The sequence below is a fragment of the Pleurodeles waltl genome, chromosome 3_1, assembly GCF_031143425.1.
Source record: "Pleurodeles waltl isolate 20211129_DDA chromosome 3_1, aPleWal1.hap1.20221129, whole genome shotgun sequence".
NCBI classification, from domain to species: Eukaryota; Metazoa; Chordata; class Amphibia; order Caudata; family Salamandridae; genus Pleurodeles; species Pleurodeles waltl.
Genome location: NC_090440.1, coordinates 1,961,244,943 through 1,961,262,737, shown reverse-complemented (window position 1 = coordinate 1,961,262,737; position 17,795 = coordinate 1,961,244,943). Strand labels below are relative to the sequence as shown.

The 17,795-nt window shown below is 46.4% G+C and overlaps 1 protein-coding gene across 1 annotated transcript in view; it reads left to right on the top strand.

Annotated features, from left to right (window-relative positions):
- Positions 1-17,795, top strand: part of LOC138285854 (uncharacterized) — a 492,092-nt gene that overhangs the window by 219,935 nt on the left and 254,362 nt on the right. The gene's annotated exons all lie outside the window — the stretch shown is intronic.

The window sequence follows — 17,795 nt, the reverse complement described above, 5'->3', positions numbered from 1 at the left end:
CAAAGCACACTGATGCACATGTATATTATACTTTGCAAGAGTAACACATTGGTGTAGATGTTTCATGTATGGGTTTATATTCATAATATATTGGCTCACTTGTACTGGTTTTGTACTATATTGGTTGAAATGTGTAACCTATTGGTTTGAGTATATGCTGGTCTTCAGTCATAATGTACTGATCAACATCCTTAATTGCTTGGTTCAGCTGCATAATGTACTGGTTCACTTCTATAAAACACTGGTTTGTATGTCTAATAATATGCTGCTTTGGATACAGAATGTATGGATTCCCTCTTATAATGTATGTTGTGCTAGAATGTCTTAAAGAATGCTAATCTGTTGATCAGAAACCGCTTCCTGGGGCAAAAAACATTTTGTTACATTTTGTGCAAGGTGGTTTTTAAAGCCTTTATAAAGATGGGATAAGCCTTAAATCTCTTCAATGACCTGTGAAGGGTCTGCTTTCCAAAGAGCTAAATGATAAACAACCCTTATGGACCAATTTGTAATGGGGGATCATCAGATTAGTTTCCGAAGCTGAGTGAATGCAGTATTTCCATACTATTTTCTCGAGGTATGTTTGGCCTATTTTCTCCAAAGCCCGAAAAATCAGGCGTACTGTCATAGACAGAATTCTGTTCTCCACCAGTAGCCAGGAAAGAGCTTTCATGTGGGGAGAGATCCTGGCCTAAGTAGGAAGCCTGAATAAGAGGTGCGCTGCTAAATTCTGAATCACTTGCAGTTGTTTGATCTGTGTCTTACTTATCACCAGGAAAATACTATTACAATAGCTTAACCTAAACGCAACAGGCACATTGAGATTTTATCTGTATGACTTTGGAACAAATGTTTGTCATCGAGGTATGCACCACGGTCTATAATCATTATCGTTGTAGTTCGGGTGGCACCCACCATATATCGGACCATACATGTGTTTATTAGTTCTTAAATCTGTCACCTTAGTTTTATCGGAGTTCACTTTGAGGGTGTGCCTTCCCTTCCATTTAGGTGTTTCCTTCAAGCACGTGTTGAAGGTTATACAGTTTTGTTTTTGATCTCTAAGACTGATCAACAGCATACATCATTAGGTGGAATCAATGGAGTTAGATATATATTAACAAATAGAGCTCTAAGAGGAGCCCTGCAGTACTCCAAGGTTCACAGGAGAGTCCTCTGAAAATGCCTGAGCCGTTTTTATTACTTGGCTGTGGTCAGAAAAATAGGAGGATATTCCCTGCCAACCCCGACCTCTGACACAAATCTCCTTCAGACTAAATAAAGTATGGGAGATGGTGTCGAAGGCTGCTGGTAGATGTAGCACAATCTTCATCCAAAACACTTCTCAGTTCATCTACAATGTGTACTAACCCTGACTCTGTCCTGTGTCTTGGTCTCAAACCCGATTGTTACTGGATCTAGCACAGACTGAGTCAAGAAAATCAGTCGAATTTCTACTTACAAATTTCTCCAATATTTTTACTGATGCTGGTAAACTGTGTATATATTGGTTGCAAAATACACCCTATTGGTTTGAAACCATTACATGATTATTCACATGCTTGATGCTCTACTTAACATGCATATCCTACTGGTTTATTGAATATCACAAGTATTTGCATGTAAACCATGCTTTTTGGCGTACATAATTGTACGGTTCATCTACATAATGTATTGCCGCATTCTTGTAATGTATTGGATTGTATGTGTAATATATTGGTTTAAATGTATACCACATTGGTTTAACAGCATCACTTGCTGATTAGAATGCATGATGTGCTGATTCTAATGCACAACCTGCCGGTTTGTATGTTTACCGTGGTGATAACGTACTGGTAGACATGCTCAATCACATGGTTCCCATAATTTACCACATTGTCTTGCAAGCATGTTATATGTGTTTGTATACAAAATATTATGTTTTCTAAACATCATGCACCGATTTGTGTGCACATCATACATAGACATAATTTTGGTATGGCCTTCACATACTATTTGTTATTTTCCCAATCACACTGGTTAAACAGCAAACACCTTGGTTTGAATGGGGTTTACACTGAAGCCTGTTCTATATGCATTGGTTTGGTCTCGATACACTATGGTTTGACTCCGCAGAGAATGGCGACAATGGAAGCATTCTCTGGAAGTTAAAGGCTCAGTGTTCTAAAGCCCTGGGAGAAACCACTTTCTGTGAAGCTCACAAGAACTTGCTGTTAGCCTCCAGAGAGAAATACCTTGGATCTTTTACTCATGTTATCTGTTCACAACTGCAAGGTTATGTTTCCAAAAGTAACGTTTTACCTCTTAAACTGTTTTGGGCTCCCCCATTCAAAGCGTGATTGTAAAACAGCAATCATTTACATTTTTTTCAAGAGTGTACTAGGTGTTTCCAATGCTTATAACAGTGTTGAATTGAGGTAGACTGACATTGCTGAAGCGGCTACAGAAGGCTTACTCCATCAAAATGTTTATATGTGTGGCTTATAACAGAAGTTGTCAAGCATTTGGGGAAGAGGGCACGAAAACATGACACAGTTGCTGAGTGTGGAAAAGGCAGCTTTATTGGAAACAGGTACACTTACAAATAACAAGCCTTGGCCTGCGCCTTACAAAACTAAAACCTCACTAAACAGCAACGTCACCAATCCAAAATCCTCCCCCCTCCCCTACTATACCCTCCCTCCCCTTTCCTTTTCCTTTGCCCAGATGTAGTTGTCCGTTCCTGTTTCTTTTGTCAAACTCATTTGTTGACCTTATCCATTCTTTAATGCAACCTGACAATCGTCCTTGCCCAGCGTCATAACTGTTAATGTCAGCCTACCTTCCTGTCCGTCTAGTCCGTCTGTTGTCCCCCTTTCCACTACCTCAATAACTGCTAGGGTCCTGTCATATTCGCTATGTGTGCGTAATTCTTTTTGTCATGTAGGACTCACAGTCGCCACCAGAAAAGCCAGCTAGCCCGGCTTTTCCTCCCGCCCCCCCCCCCCCCAACTGCCTCTCAAGGTTCGTTAAGCATAGTTTTCAACATCTCCTTCATATGCAGTAAATAAAGTTCCATCCCCATGAAAGACAAATGGACCCCGTCACCCTGGAAGAATTCTTTGTCCTCAAACCGTAAATCCTTGTGCTCCATAAAAGTGATGCCCCGGCCCATGCAGAACCTCCTCATCTCCTTATTTAATTTTCTCCTGGCCATCTCAATGGCACTGGGCTGCTTAGCCCCCGCCAAACTTGACGCGGTACAAAGCCTGTAAAAACCACATGGCAACCTCGCCACCTCCCTCGAATCTCCTCAAAGTCCTTCTCCATGCTTTTCATTAAATCAAGTCCAGTCGCTTTAACTAAATCATTCTCTCCAGCATGTATAATCAAGATATCAGGACAAAACCCCTGCACCATCAGATTACTCAGACGAGGTAGTAATTCGCACCACCGTAATCCGCCTCTCGCATCCCAACACACATGGTATCGGATCCTGTCCAAACCCAGATTCTCTCCAATGGCAGTTCTGCACGCTTGTCTGTGTGCCCATTTAATAAACGAATGTCCCACCACTCAAATTGAAAGGAAATAAACTTTTAATCCGGGCACCACACCTGTAAGGGAGAAAAAAAGACAAGGGTATAAGTCTTCAGGGGTCACGATCCCTGACTGCAAATATCTTTTAAAGCTATCTCACTTCCATCTCCTCAACCCAGGAGCTCTGCCCAACCCTATCCCTTTCTCCCCACCTCCGTAGCCATCCCAATCCTGAAAGAATGAGTACCAAATTGCTCCCCGTCCTGTCCCAACATAGCCAAACCCTTCCTTATAACTGCTAAAAGTTGATAAGCTGTGACTACCTTGTCATCCTCATGTTGAAAGACCGCTCCTGCCCGGAACGCTGTGTACTGCCACCACTGCTTAACCAGTGCCAAAGGGCAAATAGCGGCCACTGGGTACCGACGCAATCGGACATCCAACCCTCTCCCTACCTGATCCGTCTTAGAAGACTGCAACCGCATCGTAACCCCCTTCCTATCTAAGGAAATATTCTCCTATGCTATCCCAGCTTTGTGCCTCGAACCCAATAATTCTGAAACCCGAAAGGCCCCGAAAAACATCCACGACATGAGCGTCCGAAACAGCACAGTCTCCCGCTCGCTCAAGCACACCACAGCCATGCTTTCCAATAAACCCTTCAACAAACTCACCGACAAAGGCTGTCTCACTCTCCCTCTCTTGCCTCCGACTCTTGCCCAACCCTCAAGAAGTCTCTGCCCCAATTCCCCCGCCGACGGGTGATATCCCCAAAATAGCTTACCCATGAACCCCAGGGCCACCAGCTTACCAGCTTTAGTCACTCTGGACTGTTCCCGAGCAATTAAGACCATTATGAACCGAACCACATCTTCCACTCTGTCCGCATGCACAACTCTCCTCCGAGCTCCCGATCTCAAAAACTCCCGCCATGCGCCCATGTAGGTACGTTGCGTGGAGGGTGCTAAGTAATTCATCACCAATCGAAGCATCCTGCCATTCCTATGCTCCACATCCCGTCTGACATTCTTGTTCTGGTCAGGGGCACGCCCTATACTAACCCATGGAATCTCTCCCACTGCGAACGAGACAGAGCGTCCGCAATGTCATTGTCCACACCGGGAACATGTTGCGCCCTAAACAGAATATCCTGTCGCAAACATTGTAAAACAAACACTCGAAGCAGCTGCAAAACCTGAGCTTCCCTGGCCGACTGCCTGTTAACCATCTGCACCACTGCCAGATTATTCACCCGAAACAGAAACCACCTGTGCTGAAGCTGGTGCCCCCACAAACATACTTCCACCACCAGCGGAAACAACTCGAGAAATGCAATGCTGCGCCCATCATTCAACCAGTCTACTGGCCAATCTTCAGCGCAAAGTCCTTGCCAATATAGCCCAAAACCATGAGCCCCTGCCGCATCCCAAAAAATCTGCACATCCCACTCATACGCACTCCACACCTGCAGCGGAATACCAATGAATGATTCCAGAAACAGACACCACATGCGCAAATCCTCCCGTACACCAGCTTTGAGCCGCACGTGATGATGAGGAACGGAAAGCCCAGTCAAAGACAGTCCCAGTCGTCTGCAAAACGTCTGTCCAGCCCTCACCACCCTGCAGGCAAAGTTGAGATGGCCCAGCAACACCTTCACTTCTCTCACAGTCACCTTCCTCTTTCCCAACACAGCCTGAATAGTCAGAAGCATCTGAGCCTTTTTGTCGTCAGGGAGTTGGGCCGTCCTGCTCACCGTATCAAGCTCAATCCCCTAAAAGGACAAAGCCATGCAGGGCCCCATGGTCTTCTCGGGGGCCAAGGACACACCTAGGTCCCCCATCACTGCTTGGAATTGTTGTAAAACCTCTGCGCACCTCTGAGAATCCCACGGTGCAACCAAGAAAAAATCATCAAGATAATGCGTCACATGTCTGTGCCCTGTGATCCTCGTAAAAATCCACTGCAGGCAAGTACTGAAACACTCGAAAAGAGAGCAAGAGCTAGAGCAACCCAGCGGCAGCGCCTTGTCTACATACCACTTGCCTTGAAACTGGATTCCCAGCAGCTCAAAATCAAGGGGTGAACTGGCAACAAGCGGAAAGCCGATTTGATGTCCGTCTTAGCCATCAATGCACCAGTCCCCATGGCTTCCACCAGTTCAACTGCCATGTCCACAGGCACATAAGAGACTCTTGTCAATTCCTCTGGTATAAAATCATTCACCGAGCCACCTTCAGGCCAGGAAAGGTGTTGAATCAACTGAAACTGGCCTGCTTCCTTTTTGGGAACAACACCAATGGGCGAGACCATCAAATTCCACATAGGCCAAACTGTAAAAGGGCCAGCCATGCGACCTTCTGACACTTCTTTGTCCAATTTCTCTTGTACCACTGCTTCCCTGCCGCGCACCGAACAAAGGTTGTCTGTCCACCTGCGCTCTCTTGGTCCCATGTACCCCAAACGGAAACCATGGGTAAAACCTTGAAGCAACATGTCAGCGCCATGAGGTCTGTCGTATCCCTGCAACCAATATCTCAACGGATGAACCTTAACCGGAGTATGTGCCTTTTCCTGTATATCCCTGCCTAAACTGTTGTCCCCCAGAGCCGTTAGGCTGTCCCCCGCGTTACCCTGTCCCTGTGAAGGTCCCTGTGGCGCTCCCCCTTGTGAGGTCTGGCCATAACAGTGCAGCAAGGCATGGCGGCCCCCACATTTTGAACACTCATGTCGGAACTTGCAATATTCCTGAGAGCAAGCTCCTTATTGAAGTCCCAACACGCTCCACCTCGAGTGGTGGTGGTTTGCCCTGACTGTCCTTTTCCCACCTCTGCCACCACCCCTTGTGTGGGGTGCTCCCGAAAGGGCCAATAAGTAATGGGAAGTCCGCTAGCCGTAAATATGGTTTTCCTGAATTTCGCTGGATCCATAGTATGTTGCCAAAGGTCCACGTCGATCTCACCCCACTGTACGTCTGGGTCCACCCCCATCCGTGCCCTGAACTCTTCATCATATTGAAGCCACGCATAACCTCCATAATTGATCTGCACCTTCCAGATAACGTCTATGTACTTAAAGAGCGCCAACGACCTATTGGGGTGACGCTCTCAATACCCACTCGCAATAATTAAAAAGGCAGCCGTCCAGTTCTCTATATTCACCGGCACCTTAGGCCTCTTAGCCAACTCATATTCTTGTTCTTTTGATCCCTACTTAGAATGGACCTCCTGGTGTAACAATTTCAAAATCTCGACATACTCACCTTTTAAAAAAAATTCTTCTGTTGACTGCATCAAAGGAGCTCCCAAATGCTTAGCCGTGCCCATGTAGGGCAGTTTTGTCCTTTTGGGACCCTGCTGCTCTGACTTATCCTCTACCTTGGTCGACGGCACTGACGCCTAACTATCTGTTGTGACCCCGGCATCCACCACATACACTCCTTTCACCAAACGTCTCTCGTGCTCAGTAACATCGTCTTATGCTTCAATCTCCACCGAGACAATTTGCAATTTAGCATCGCAGGAGCCCTTACCCGGCGCCCAGGTCAGTGGCTGCTCCTGTGCCTTCTGCCTAACCAGCTGGGCTCCTTCTGGTAAACCTCTGGTAATGGGATATGCTACCTGTAAAGACTTATCAACAGGATTAGAAGAACCCCGACCCCTCCACCATACCTGCTCATCGTCCCCATCATCTGAAATCTCCCCCTCCTTTAAACTCTCTTCAGTAAAGTCCAAGTCATTATTGAATCCTTCCTGTCCCCAGTCTCCTTCGCTTACCATACAATCACCGGCATTATACCTTTTTTTCCGTACCCGCTTCGCAACACCTCCTGCTGCTGCGCCAAGACGATGCTCGCTCAGGAGGTGACGCCAATGGGCACACTGCCCCAATCATCCCACCTTTCCCGAAGAGCGTCTTTGACCATGCTGTCAGAACTCCAGACTTCTGGTGACGCCATCCAGCTACCTGCACTGGGGCCCACCTTCTCTTCTGCCCAGCGCCGCAGAGCCGCAAACTGCCCGCCTGGGTAACCGGCACTCGTTCCTGCCTCCTCCTGCCAGAAAAGGTCCGATGTGCCGGGTTGAGAGCTAACCCCTAAACTATGTGAGACAACCATACTTAGAGCACCCCCTCCTACCCGGAACGCACCCCTTCACTGTCTCGCTGGCCATCCACTCCCTTAAGAACCGCCCCTGCACCCCCCCAAAGACTGCTCATGTTGACCATACACCCGTCCCGGCGGCTTTACCTGCATGGGCGGGGACGCTTCTTCAACTCTGTCCCCAACCCCCCCCTCACTCTCAGACTCGCTCCATACCAGCATCGTAGTCCATTTGGCACAAACTGGCACCCGACCGCCGGCACCCTCCTCAGCAACTGGTCCCAGCTCCATACCCACCTCTCCAGCTCCCCAACTCACCTCCGCGCCAAGCATAGCTGTCCTCATGCACCTGTAACCCCTTTTTACCCCTCGTGGGCCCCTTTGCATGCAGGTCCTCTGTCTCACCCTGCCTTCGTTGAATTACAACTTGTGAGGCAGTGCTCGCCGCTGCCCCATGAGGTTTTGTTGCCCTGTTACGCTGTGACACCCCTGGGGCCTGACCTCTCAAGGTTACACTCTTTGCGAGCCCTTCGGGCCCCACCGCGCCTCCAACGCCCTGTGGGTGGTGGTCTCCCCGTCAAAGGAGGCGCCTCCCACTGCCCTCAAAATTCACGCACCAGGAGGCATGTGCAGCCCTTTCCGGCGGGTTCCACCGTTCGCAGCTGTCCCCGCTCCATTCTTCTGCCGCCTCGCCTTTGTGGGCGAGCCGGTGAAATGCGTAGCACCTGCTTGCCCTCCCCGCACCAACCGTCTTACTCCTCCCACCGCCCCGCCCCCTTTGGCTTACCTGGAGGACCCGGACCTTCTCTCCGCGCGGAGGCAAACATGCCCATACTGCCGCCGCAACACCGCCAGCCAACTTGCGCAACGAAGGCCGAACCTCCAAGCGAATCAGGTCCATGCTTCCTCCATCAGCTGAAGCACCTGCTGGACTTTCGCCTCTGTCATGGCCACTAGCAACCGCACCGGCGAAGAACAGGACGAAAGATAAGCGCGAGAGAAGCCACCAACACTCCCCGCCTATTTACGTGCAGTGGGGATTTGATTATAGCTCTGCTATTATGTATATAGTTGTTGTCTCTTCTTATTTAGTAATTGTTTTTTTATTTTTTATATGCTAACCCACCAAAACGCTAACAAACTGGAACCAACTAAATACTGAGGGGAAACTTTCCTCACATCTCACTACCAGTCACCGTGTCACCTACTGCCAAAATGGTGGCCGGTACAACATGTCCGCTTATAAATAACTCCTGCCGCCCGCCTAAAAGGAGCCCAAAAGTAGCCCTCACTGCCCTGGGCCATACCACCTTCCCCAAATAATCCCGGGCGGGGAGACCTTGCCAACTCGGCAGTCCCCCCCCAGGGCCTCCTTTGAGGGCAGAAGTTTTTAGCATATTCTACAAATCATTAGCCTTTTGCTATTGGGGAACATTAAGGTCACGTTTTCCTTGAACTAAATAAACTTACGTTCAGCAAGTCCAGTAAACTATCTGAAAAGGCTTTGTGCAACACACATTATTTTGAACAAATGATTCGTAATTTTAGTTTTGAAAAAATAAACTATTTACAGTTCCTCTGGGGCTACAGAGGCAAAGAGGACGTTGCAAGGCACCTTTAGAAGCTACTACACAGTTAGAAGCTACTAGAGTTTTAGAGTTTGAGGTCACTCAGCTCCCCCCCTTTGAAAAGCAGGTCGGATTGCCGCCTACACTGAAAGGAAGACCAGCACTTCAAACAGCTGGTTCTCGAGGTTTGCCTTTCATTTTTATTTAATTTTTACATCATATGCTCTGTACAGGGAGCTTAAGATAGCGCGCTTTGTTTAATGTTTGGATCAGATGACACTGTTATCCTTTTTGTAAACTAGTTGCAGCAAAACTATTTATATCTATAATAAATACAGACTTTCAGTTCTTACAAAGTGTTTCTCCATGTTTTCGCCTCTTTATTAGATCTTGTGCCCAGCATAGGCAGTCTAAGATGGCACCCTTTGTGTATGCATTCATCACAGGACATGCAAGCTTGAGTGCTTCTGAGACGCAGAAATAGAGGAGAGTTGTGTTTCCCTGGCCTTGTCAATAATTATTCCTGTGATTCCATTGTTCCTGTTTAAACAACTGGCAGTTATTAATTCCGTTTCAGGCCAGGAGGCTCAGATTATGCTTCTCTTTCTTTACTACTTAAAAAACAGCGGCCAATCACAAAACAGAAAACTTCAACTACATTTCCCAGAATGCTTAGCTCAACATGTCCACCAATCACATTCCATTAAACCCTATTAGAGTCCTTAACACCATCGTGAACTCCTCTTTCTTTGCTGCTCGAGCAGACAAGATAAGTGCCTTTCACGTTTCACTGGCGATTCCAATTTGACTTGTATTGTATGCTTCAAGCCTCTTCGGCTTTCTTACCTCATATTCTTTGCCTCGGTCCTTGGGTGGTGACTGGGCTGTTCACGTGCACGCGCGCAGCTCCTTGCTGCGGAGCGACTGCCTTTCCGTGCTCCTCGCGCCCATCCTCTCCTCAGCAGGGCACCTAATCCGCGGGGATTTCTCCCCGTTACAGGTAGGTAGATTTGTTTGTCACAGCGTGGGTTGCGCTGACCCACCCCTCGAGTGCTGCTGTCCCAGCGCCTGCCCGAAGCCTCCCCTCATCAGGCCCAGGCGGAGAGCCGAGGAGCGACGCATAGCTCAATTGGGCTTGTTCCTAGTAAGACTGGGCTATGCGTGGTCCTCCATTTGTCTCTTCTCCTTCTACGCGATGACAGGACGCCAGGAATCGAGCACATTGCTTTCATTCCTGGCATTCCTGTCACTGCGACAGACAAAGCGCTCTGGCTGAAACAACAGAGCAGGCCCTGCAAGTTGAGTGGAGTGCACGCTCAGAAAATCAACATTTAATAGTTACTCTCCTTGATGCCCTCTACATAAACGGGGCTGCAATAAATTATTACACAGCTTATGCTGAGGAGCCTTAGTTTTGAAATTCTGCTCTAGGGGTGACTCCCCCCACCCCCGATTTATTCTCTAGCGACCTCTTGGACCTTGATTGTTTGCTTTTGCAGCCATATACGATTGAAATATGACTGACTGGATGCCCTTCGAGTAGGAGAAGTATGGGCAATACAGTGAAGATCCATACGGTCATTTCCTGGGTGATGTTCTTTCTGAGGCGATTGATGCACTTGCGGCTTCTGTGCCACAGAAGTTCAATCAGGCCTTGGTGGCTGCTATGAAACCCATAACCCATCAGCTAGAGCAGTTCGCAAAAAAGCAGGGGCTGGTCCCTTTGTCGGAAGGCAGGTCGGGGTTCATCCGTGTCCAGCAAGGTTAAGGAATCTTCCCTCTCTTGGCCTCATGACTGGGCCATGTCAGCGATAAAGCAGTCCTCCGAGAATGACCATCTCTATTATTCTATCCCTTTCACCTCAAAGGCTTCTCTCATAGGAGCTAATCCTTCTTCTGACTCAGACCCAAGCGACTCTGACTAATCCCGCTGCAGCAAATCCCTGGGCAAGCGCAAAAGGGCAAGGCAGACTGCTTCCACCAAAGGCCAAGAATGGACGGGCTCCCTTTCCAACCTGTTCCAGTTTAACCCGGAGGATATCGTGCGTCCCCGATCAGCCGACTGGGTCCCTGCACCTGCTGTAACAGATTACTTGCATGACAAATTATGCAAATGCTTCGACAAGGAGGTCCGCAATAGGCTGCGGGAAGAATGTCCTAGGCCTGAGATCCCCAACAAGGTGGCGGACACGCCCGAGATCAATGCTAGTATGCTCACATTCCTCAAAATATTCACCAAGTATCCGAAGAAAGGGATTGATCGAGCCTGGCAGTCCTGCCAGGACAAACTTCTGGATTTATCGGGACCTCTGGTGTAGATCCTCAAAATGGCTTTGAGGGCCAAAGAAACTGGCACTCATATCGACCCCCACACCCTAGCCGAATGGACACAGAGGGTGATTTACCTGCTAGGAAACGCCAAATGCGCTATATCGTCCGAAAGGCGCAAATTGCTCCTCATGAAGATCGATTTGAATTTGACAGAGCTGCCACTGGCGGGTGCAGGCCCCCTGGCCGAGGGTCGCCTCTTTGGCAACATATTTGTAAAAGACATTTCAAAATATTGTCACTACATTCACTCAACTGAATAAGGCGCAAGCAAATCTAAAAAAGGTGTTTCACTCTGGCCTTTTTGTCCGGGCCAGACGAGGCAGGGGCTGCTCATCAGGCCGTGCATACTTTCAAGGCTCCCAAAGAGGAAACTTTAGTCGGGGGCAAGATTACAGCAGAGGTGGCACGTTCTTTCCTTCCCACTCCCGTTTCTCAAGACCCAGAGATCAGAAAGGAGGCGCAAAGTACAACCCCCACTCAAGTTTTACCGCAGTTAAGAGTCTTAGATTCATCCCTTATTCAGTTGGGGGGTCGGGTTCACTCCTTTCTATGCAATTGGCATTGCGACGCAAAACACCTGGGTATTATAGACAGAGCAGGGTTTTCACTTGGAATTTTATCAGACCCATTGGCAACGGGCTCCTCCGCCTCCTCTGTATTTTTCCCTACAAGAGACCAGTTTCATAGATTTAGAAATTCAGACATTGTTGCAGAAACAAGCGGTGGCCTTCTTCGAACCCCATCCATCCGGCTTTTGGAGCAACATTTTTTGGGTCCAAAAACGAGGGGGAGGGCACCGTTTAGTCCTCAATCTCAGAGACTTCACTTATTTCATTGTTTACCAGCACTTCAAGATGTAGGGTCTTCATCTACTGCCGGATTTACTTCAGACAGGGGACTGGTTGATGCGTTTGGATCTGAAGGATGCCTATCTCACTGTCCCCATTTGGCATCCACACAGGATATTCCTTTAATTCAGATGGAGGGACAAATGGCTGGAATATTTGATCCTGCCTTTCGGGCTTTGGTCAGCACCCTGGTGCTACACCAAACTGCACAAACCGGTGATAGCACACTTGTGAGAGAAAGGGATCAGGATGATAATATATCTGGATGATATTTTGATCATGGCTCAATCCCAACAATTGGTGACGCAGCACGGTCTCATGACCATATCTCCTTTGCAGGACCTCAGGTTTGTCATAAACAAGGGCAAATCGAGCCTCGCCCCCACCAGAATGGTGAAATTCCTAGGGTTTGTAATCAACTCAGAGGCATCTCAATTGATCCTTCCTTGGTCCAAGCTTCGAGACATCAAGAGAGTTGACAGTACCCTTGGCACAACCCTCTCTGTCCCTGAGGAGAATAGCATGCATTGTGGGCTTCTTAGCTTCCTCAATTCAGGCAATATTTCCGGGCCCTCTTCATTACCGAGCCTTGCAGAGGCTCAAGATTGAGCATCTCGAGAAAGGTTTGGCATACTTGAAGTAAATTCCCCTGACAGAGGAGGTAAGAGGAGAACTACAATGGTAGTTGACGCAGGTGGATGCCTGAAATGGCAGAGCCATTTTCAGCTCCTAACCGGATCGATAATAGAGTCAGATGCCAGCCGGCGGGGCTGGGGCGCTCAATGCAGAGACCTCTTGACGGGGAGGGGTGGGGGGGAAATGGGTCTCAGCTAAAATTCCAACTTAATATCAACTGTCTGTGGAGTTGCTGGCAGGATCATTTGCAATCAAGACTTTGTCCCCCTAGAAAGTTTCAGGCTCCATTCTGTTAAGGATAGACAATATTTCAGCCGTCTGCTACATCAACAAGTTAGGGGAGAGGCAGATCTCCTCTTCTGGCCAAGATTGCCAAAGACTTCTGGCATTATTGCCTGACCCACAAGCCGGTAGTTGTAGCAGAATACATCCTGGGCAGACCAAAGTAATAGCGGACTGGAACTCCAGGTACCTCAGAGATCACAGCAACTGGAAGCTTCATTCCCAGCTTTTCTAGTTAACCCAGGAGATATGGGATCAGTGCAAGATAGATCTTTTTGTTTCCCATTTGAATTGACAACTGGAAGAGTTCTTCAGCTGGAGGCCGGACCCTCTAGCAAGTGCCACAGATGCCTTTTCCCAGGACTGGTCAGGGGATCTCAATTGTGCCTTTCCCCCCTTTGCAATGATACCGAGAGTAGCAACCCAGATCAAGAGGCAAGCAGCAGAGGTGGTTTTGATCACCCCGGTTTGGAAAGCGCAACCGTGGGTTCCATTGCTTCTAGAACTAGTATGCGACTCTCCTTCTTCCTTGGTCGCAGGAGATGCTTTTGGGCCCCCTAGGGGAGATGCACCCTCTAGTAGTACAGAGACAGTTGCAGCTGATGGCCTGGAGGCTTCAGGCAACAGTGGAGTTTGGCAGGCATTTCAGACACAGCTGCAGACTTTATCATTAAAGCATGGGCAACGTCTACTAAGAAGAGATACTCTTCAGCATGGAAAGCTTGGTGGGGTTAGTGCATGAAAAGGCATGTGGATCCTGTGGCAGTGGAGATAGTTGAGATAGTAAATTTTTTGTCGCAGACGGTGGCTGAGGGCCTATCTTACAGGTCAGTCAATAATTTGCGTTCCGCCATTTCAGCTGGGCATGTGAAGGTCAATAATCATCCAGTAGGAATGCACCCTTTCATTTCCAAGCCTCTTAAGGGCATCAGAGTATCAAATCCTCTAAAGCCAAAATATATGTTTCTGTGGGATGTGAACCTAGTCCTCAGGTTGTTTGACAGCTGGCCCGAGAACATTGACTTGACTAGAAAACAGTTATCTGCCAAATTAGCAGTGCTTTTATGCCTGGCAGCATATCGGCGGTCATCAGATGTCAAGACTCTGGACCTTGCAGGTAGAGTGTTTACACCAGAAGGTGTATCTTTCAACATTACTAGAAGGACGAAAACGCTGTCTACATGTACAGAGTAATTTGCATACCCTCTCAATACAAAGTTGTGTGTTGTAAGTTGCTTAAAACAATATGAGGACTGTACTAGAGCATTGAGGTCAGATGTGGCAGGTCAGTTACTGATTTAATTACAGAAACCTTTCAGACCTCTGTCTGCCATGACCATTGCCAGATGGCTAAGAGGGGTAATGGTCGAGGCGGGGATTGACGTGAAGCAGTTTGGAGTTTATTCGGTCAGGGGGGCGATGGCTTCCAAATCTGTAGAGATGGGAGGATATTATGAAATCAGCTGATTGGTCTTCTGATTCTACTTTTAAACAGTTTTATTATAAACCTGTGGGAGATATTGCAACAAGAGTTTTTCAATCAGCTTTGAACTAGCATAATCTGATCCTCCGGTCCTGACAAGGAATAAAAAATTTGCTAGCATTCGCACCAAGAATTTTCAATTCTATTAAGGACACCGAGGTGAGGATTATCCCTCCCAGTTGATGCTTTGATAATGTATCACTAAGACATTGTTTTATATTTAATGAAAGTTTGTTGTCATTTGTATCCCACCCAGATTATTTACCAGTGATTAACTGGCCGCTACCGTAATGTTCTGTCTTGTTTCTTAGGATCTGAGCAGAAAGGGGAGTGAAAAAAGGATTTTATCGACAGGAGGTTGAAGTGTCTGAATTCAGTACTTGGATAGAATCGAAAATTCAAAAGATTTGTCAAGTTGTTGCTGGCAGTTCATCACGCATGATACAGTTCCATGGAGTTAAGGACTCTAATAGGTTTTAATGGGATGCGATTGGTGGACATGTTGAGCTAAGCATTCTGGGAAATGTAGTTGAAGTTTTCTGTTTTGTGATTGGCTGCTGTTTTTTGAGTAATAAAGAAAGAGAAGCATAATCCTCACCTCCGTGTCCTTAAAGGAATTGAAAATCCTTGGCACGAATGCTAGCAAATTTTCATTAATCTTGAATAGCTCTAGATACGTAGTGGTATTTAAGGAAGACTGTGTGTTGCGTATTCCATGGTCTATAGCTTGATCAGCGAGGAGAGATTTTGGAGTTCAGAGAAGCGGATTTGCCAAATAAGTAGCTACAGTATGACTGTGGTTGTATTTCCTGTAGGATATAATAATGGGTTGGGTCCCTGAAATAGCAATAGTATTTTACTCTGTATATACGTGGACATATTACGTAGACTACCTGTGGAACCCATTTATGCTTATAAATCTCGGAGAGGCAAGGAGTGTCTTACCGAATGGCTAGGAAAGTTGATGATGTAGCACATGTAATGGCTGTTTTTAGAACATTTAGAGATTGAGAATAAATGGAGTTGAATTATTAGTTAATTATACGAGGATTATTACTTAAAGCAGCAGATACATCAAGTTTTTAGAGATGTTTTAGTAAGTTGTTTCAAGAGGATAGTTTAACATATTTAATTTGGATTCAATTTAAAAACTCTTTTCAGAAATAGAAAATACCCTTGTGAGCCGCTCACATTTTGGGACACAGATATTGGCTGTTTGGAAGATATTACCCCTGCTTACACACCACTGAACTTGAATCTTAACAATTGGTCAATGGTCTATATATGTAAACTAACAAATACTCAAAAGTCCTTTTTTAGGGATTGAAAAAAGTAATGGTTTAAAATGGGGAAAACGAAACAAAGGCTGAAAAATTTCACTCAGTGTTTTTATACCCAGGAGATGACTTCCTAGAATTTTAATAGAACAAACAAGTAAATCTGAACAGTGTGTGAAGAATATAGAATTCGCTCTTACAGTGATATCTATATGGTAATGATTTGTAACATATGAGAGTGTGAAGGAATCTCGGAGTATGATTAATCATGCCTGCATAGGTCCACGGTATGCTCACTGTTCATTGAATGACTAACAGATGCTGTGTTGAATGTGAAAACTAATCCACACTTTTCCTGGAGTATATGATTTGATAGAACACTTGCATGTGTTTTCTTTTCAACAATGGTAAGTGAAGGAGACTTTAATTTTAGTTGAGTAAAGGTACTAAAGTACAAGGTAAAAATCTCTCTGGAGGGATAAGGTTATTGACTCCCACCCTAAGCTCACTGTAAATCGCCCCCCCCCCCGCCATGCACATTTATCGGATCAATAATTTTACTGCAGATGTTACAGTGACATTATCAATGATGTTATCAAAGATGTCATGAGTGCTATTTTTCTATTGTCACCGATATTTGTGAATTCATCGCGATGTTACAGGGGGGTGCGCTGAGCATCACAACATATTGATGAATATTATGGGCATGAACAAATATTTTTAAGGACATATTTTCACCCTTGCAAGCCCCTACATCACAGCTCTGGGGTCAGGGTACCTCCACCCTGACCCCTTATACCATTTATCAAATTTAGTTTGAGCCCCAGGGACCGTGTCCTGTAACATAAAATGGCGGCCGCAACTTTCTGATCAGGTTGCGGCCAGCAAATCACAGCATTCCTGTTGTTGGGTGCATTCATGAATATGTTACGATTGTCGCGAAAACGTTGCAGTGGATCCACAGCCCTAGATATACAAATGTATTTTCCCTTTACTATCTCAACAACTACTGATCAGATTTACACCAAATAACTGAAAGCATAATCTGGGTACAGACAGCTACCGTTCTGCCAAATTTGATGTAATTCTGTCCAGCGGTTCGGGATGTAGTGGTGTTCAAAACTCCTTTGAGAATTAACAAGGGAAATGCATGTTTTTTCTTACTCCCTCCCCCCCCTTTTTCTTGGCCCCCACTTGACTGATCACCCCGAAATTTGGCATCTGCAACAATGATCATAGGCATACTTTTCTTGGGAAAACATTGTGAACAGTCGTCAAAGGGTGCCAAAGATACAGGCAATGCAAAAAAATGCTTTTTTTATGGAAACATGGCCCTAACTATAACTACCTACTGGTGACCGGCAGTAGGTAATCTATATCTATATCTCTATATCTCTATATCTCTATATATATATATATATATATAGAGAGAGAGAGAGAGAGAGAGAGACATACACACTCTCTCTCCCTCTCTCTCCCTCTCCCTCCCTCTCTCTCTCTTTCTCCCTCCCTCTCCCTCTCTCCAAATTGTGCACTCCACCAACGACTCTTCTTTTTCCTCTACTCCTGTGTGAAAGAACGCCCACTCTGTCTTTGTGAAGTGAAGCTTATTGTATCTGTTTTGACCTGTGATCAAGGAAACAGGGATTTTCCAAACACATTGGGTTTTTCCCTGTCTATATCAATAAACTTGACTTCCCAAAGACATAGAGTGGCTCTGACCGTTTTTTCACACAGGTCCTGAGGGAA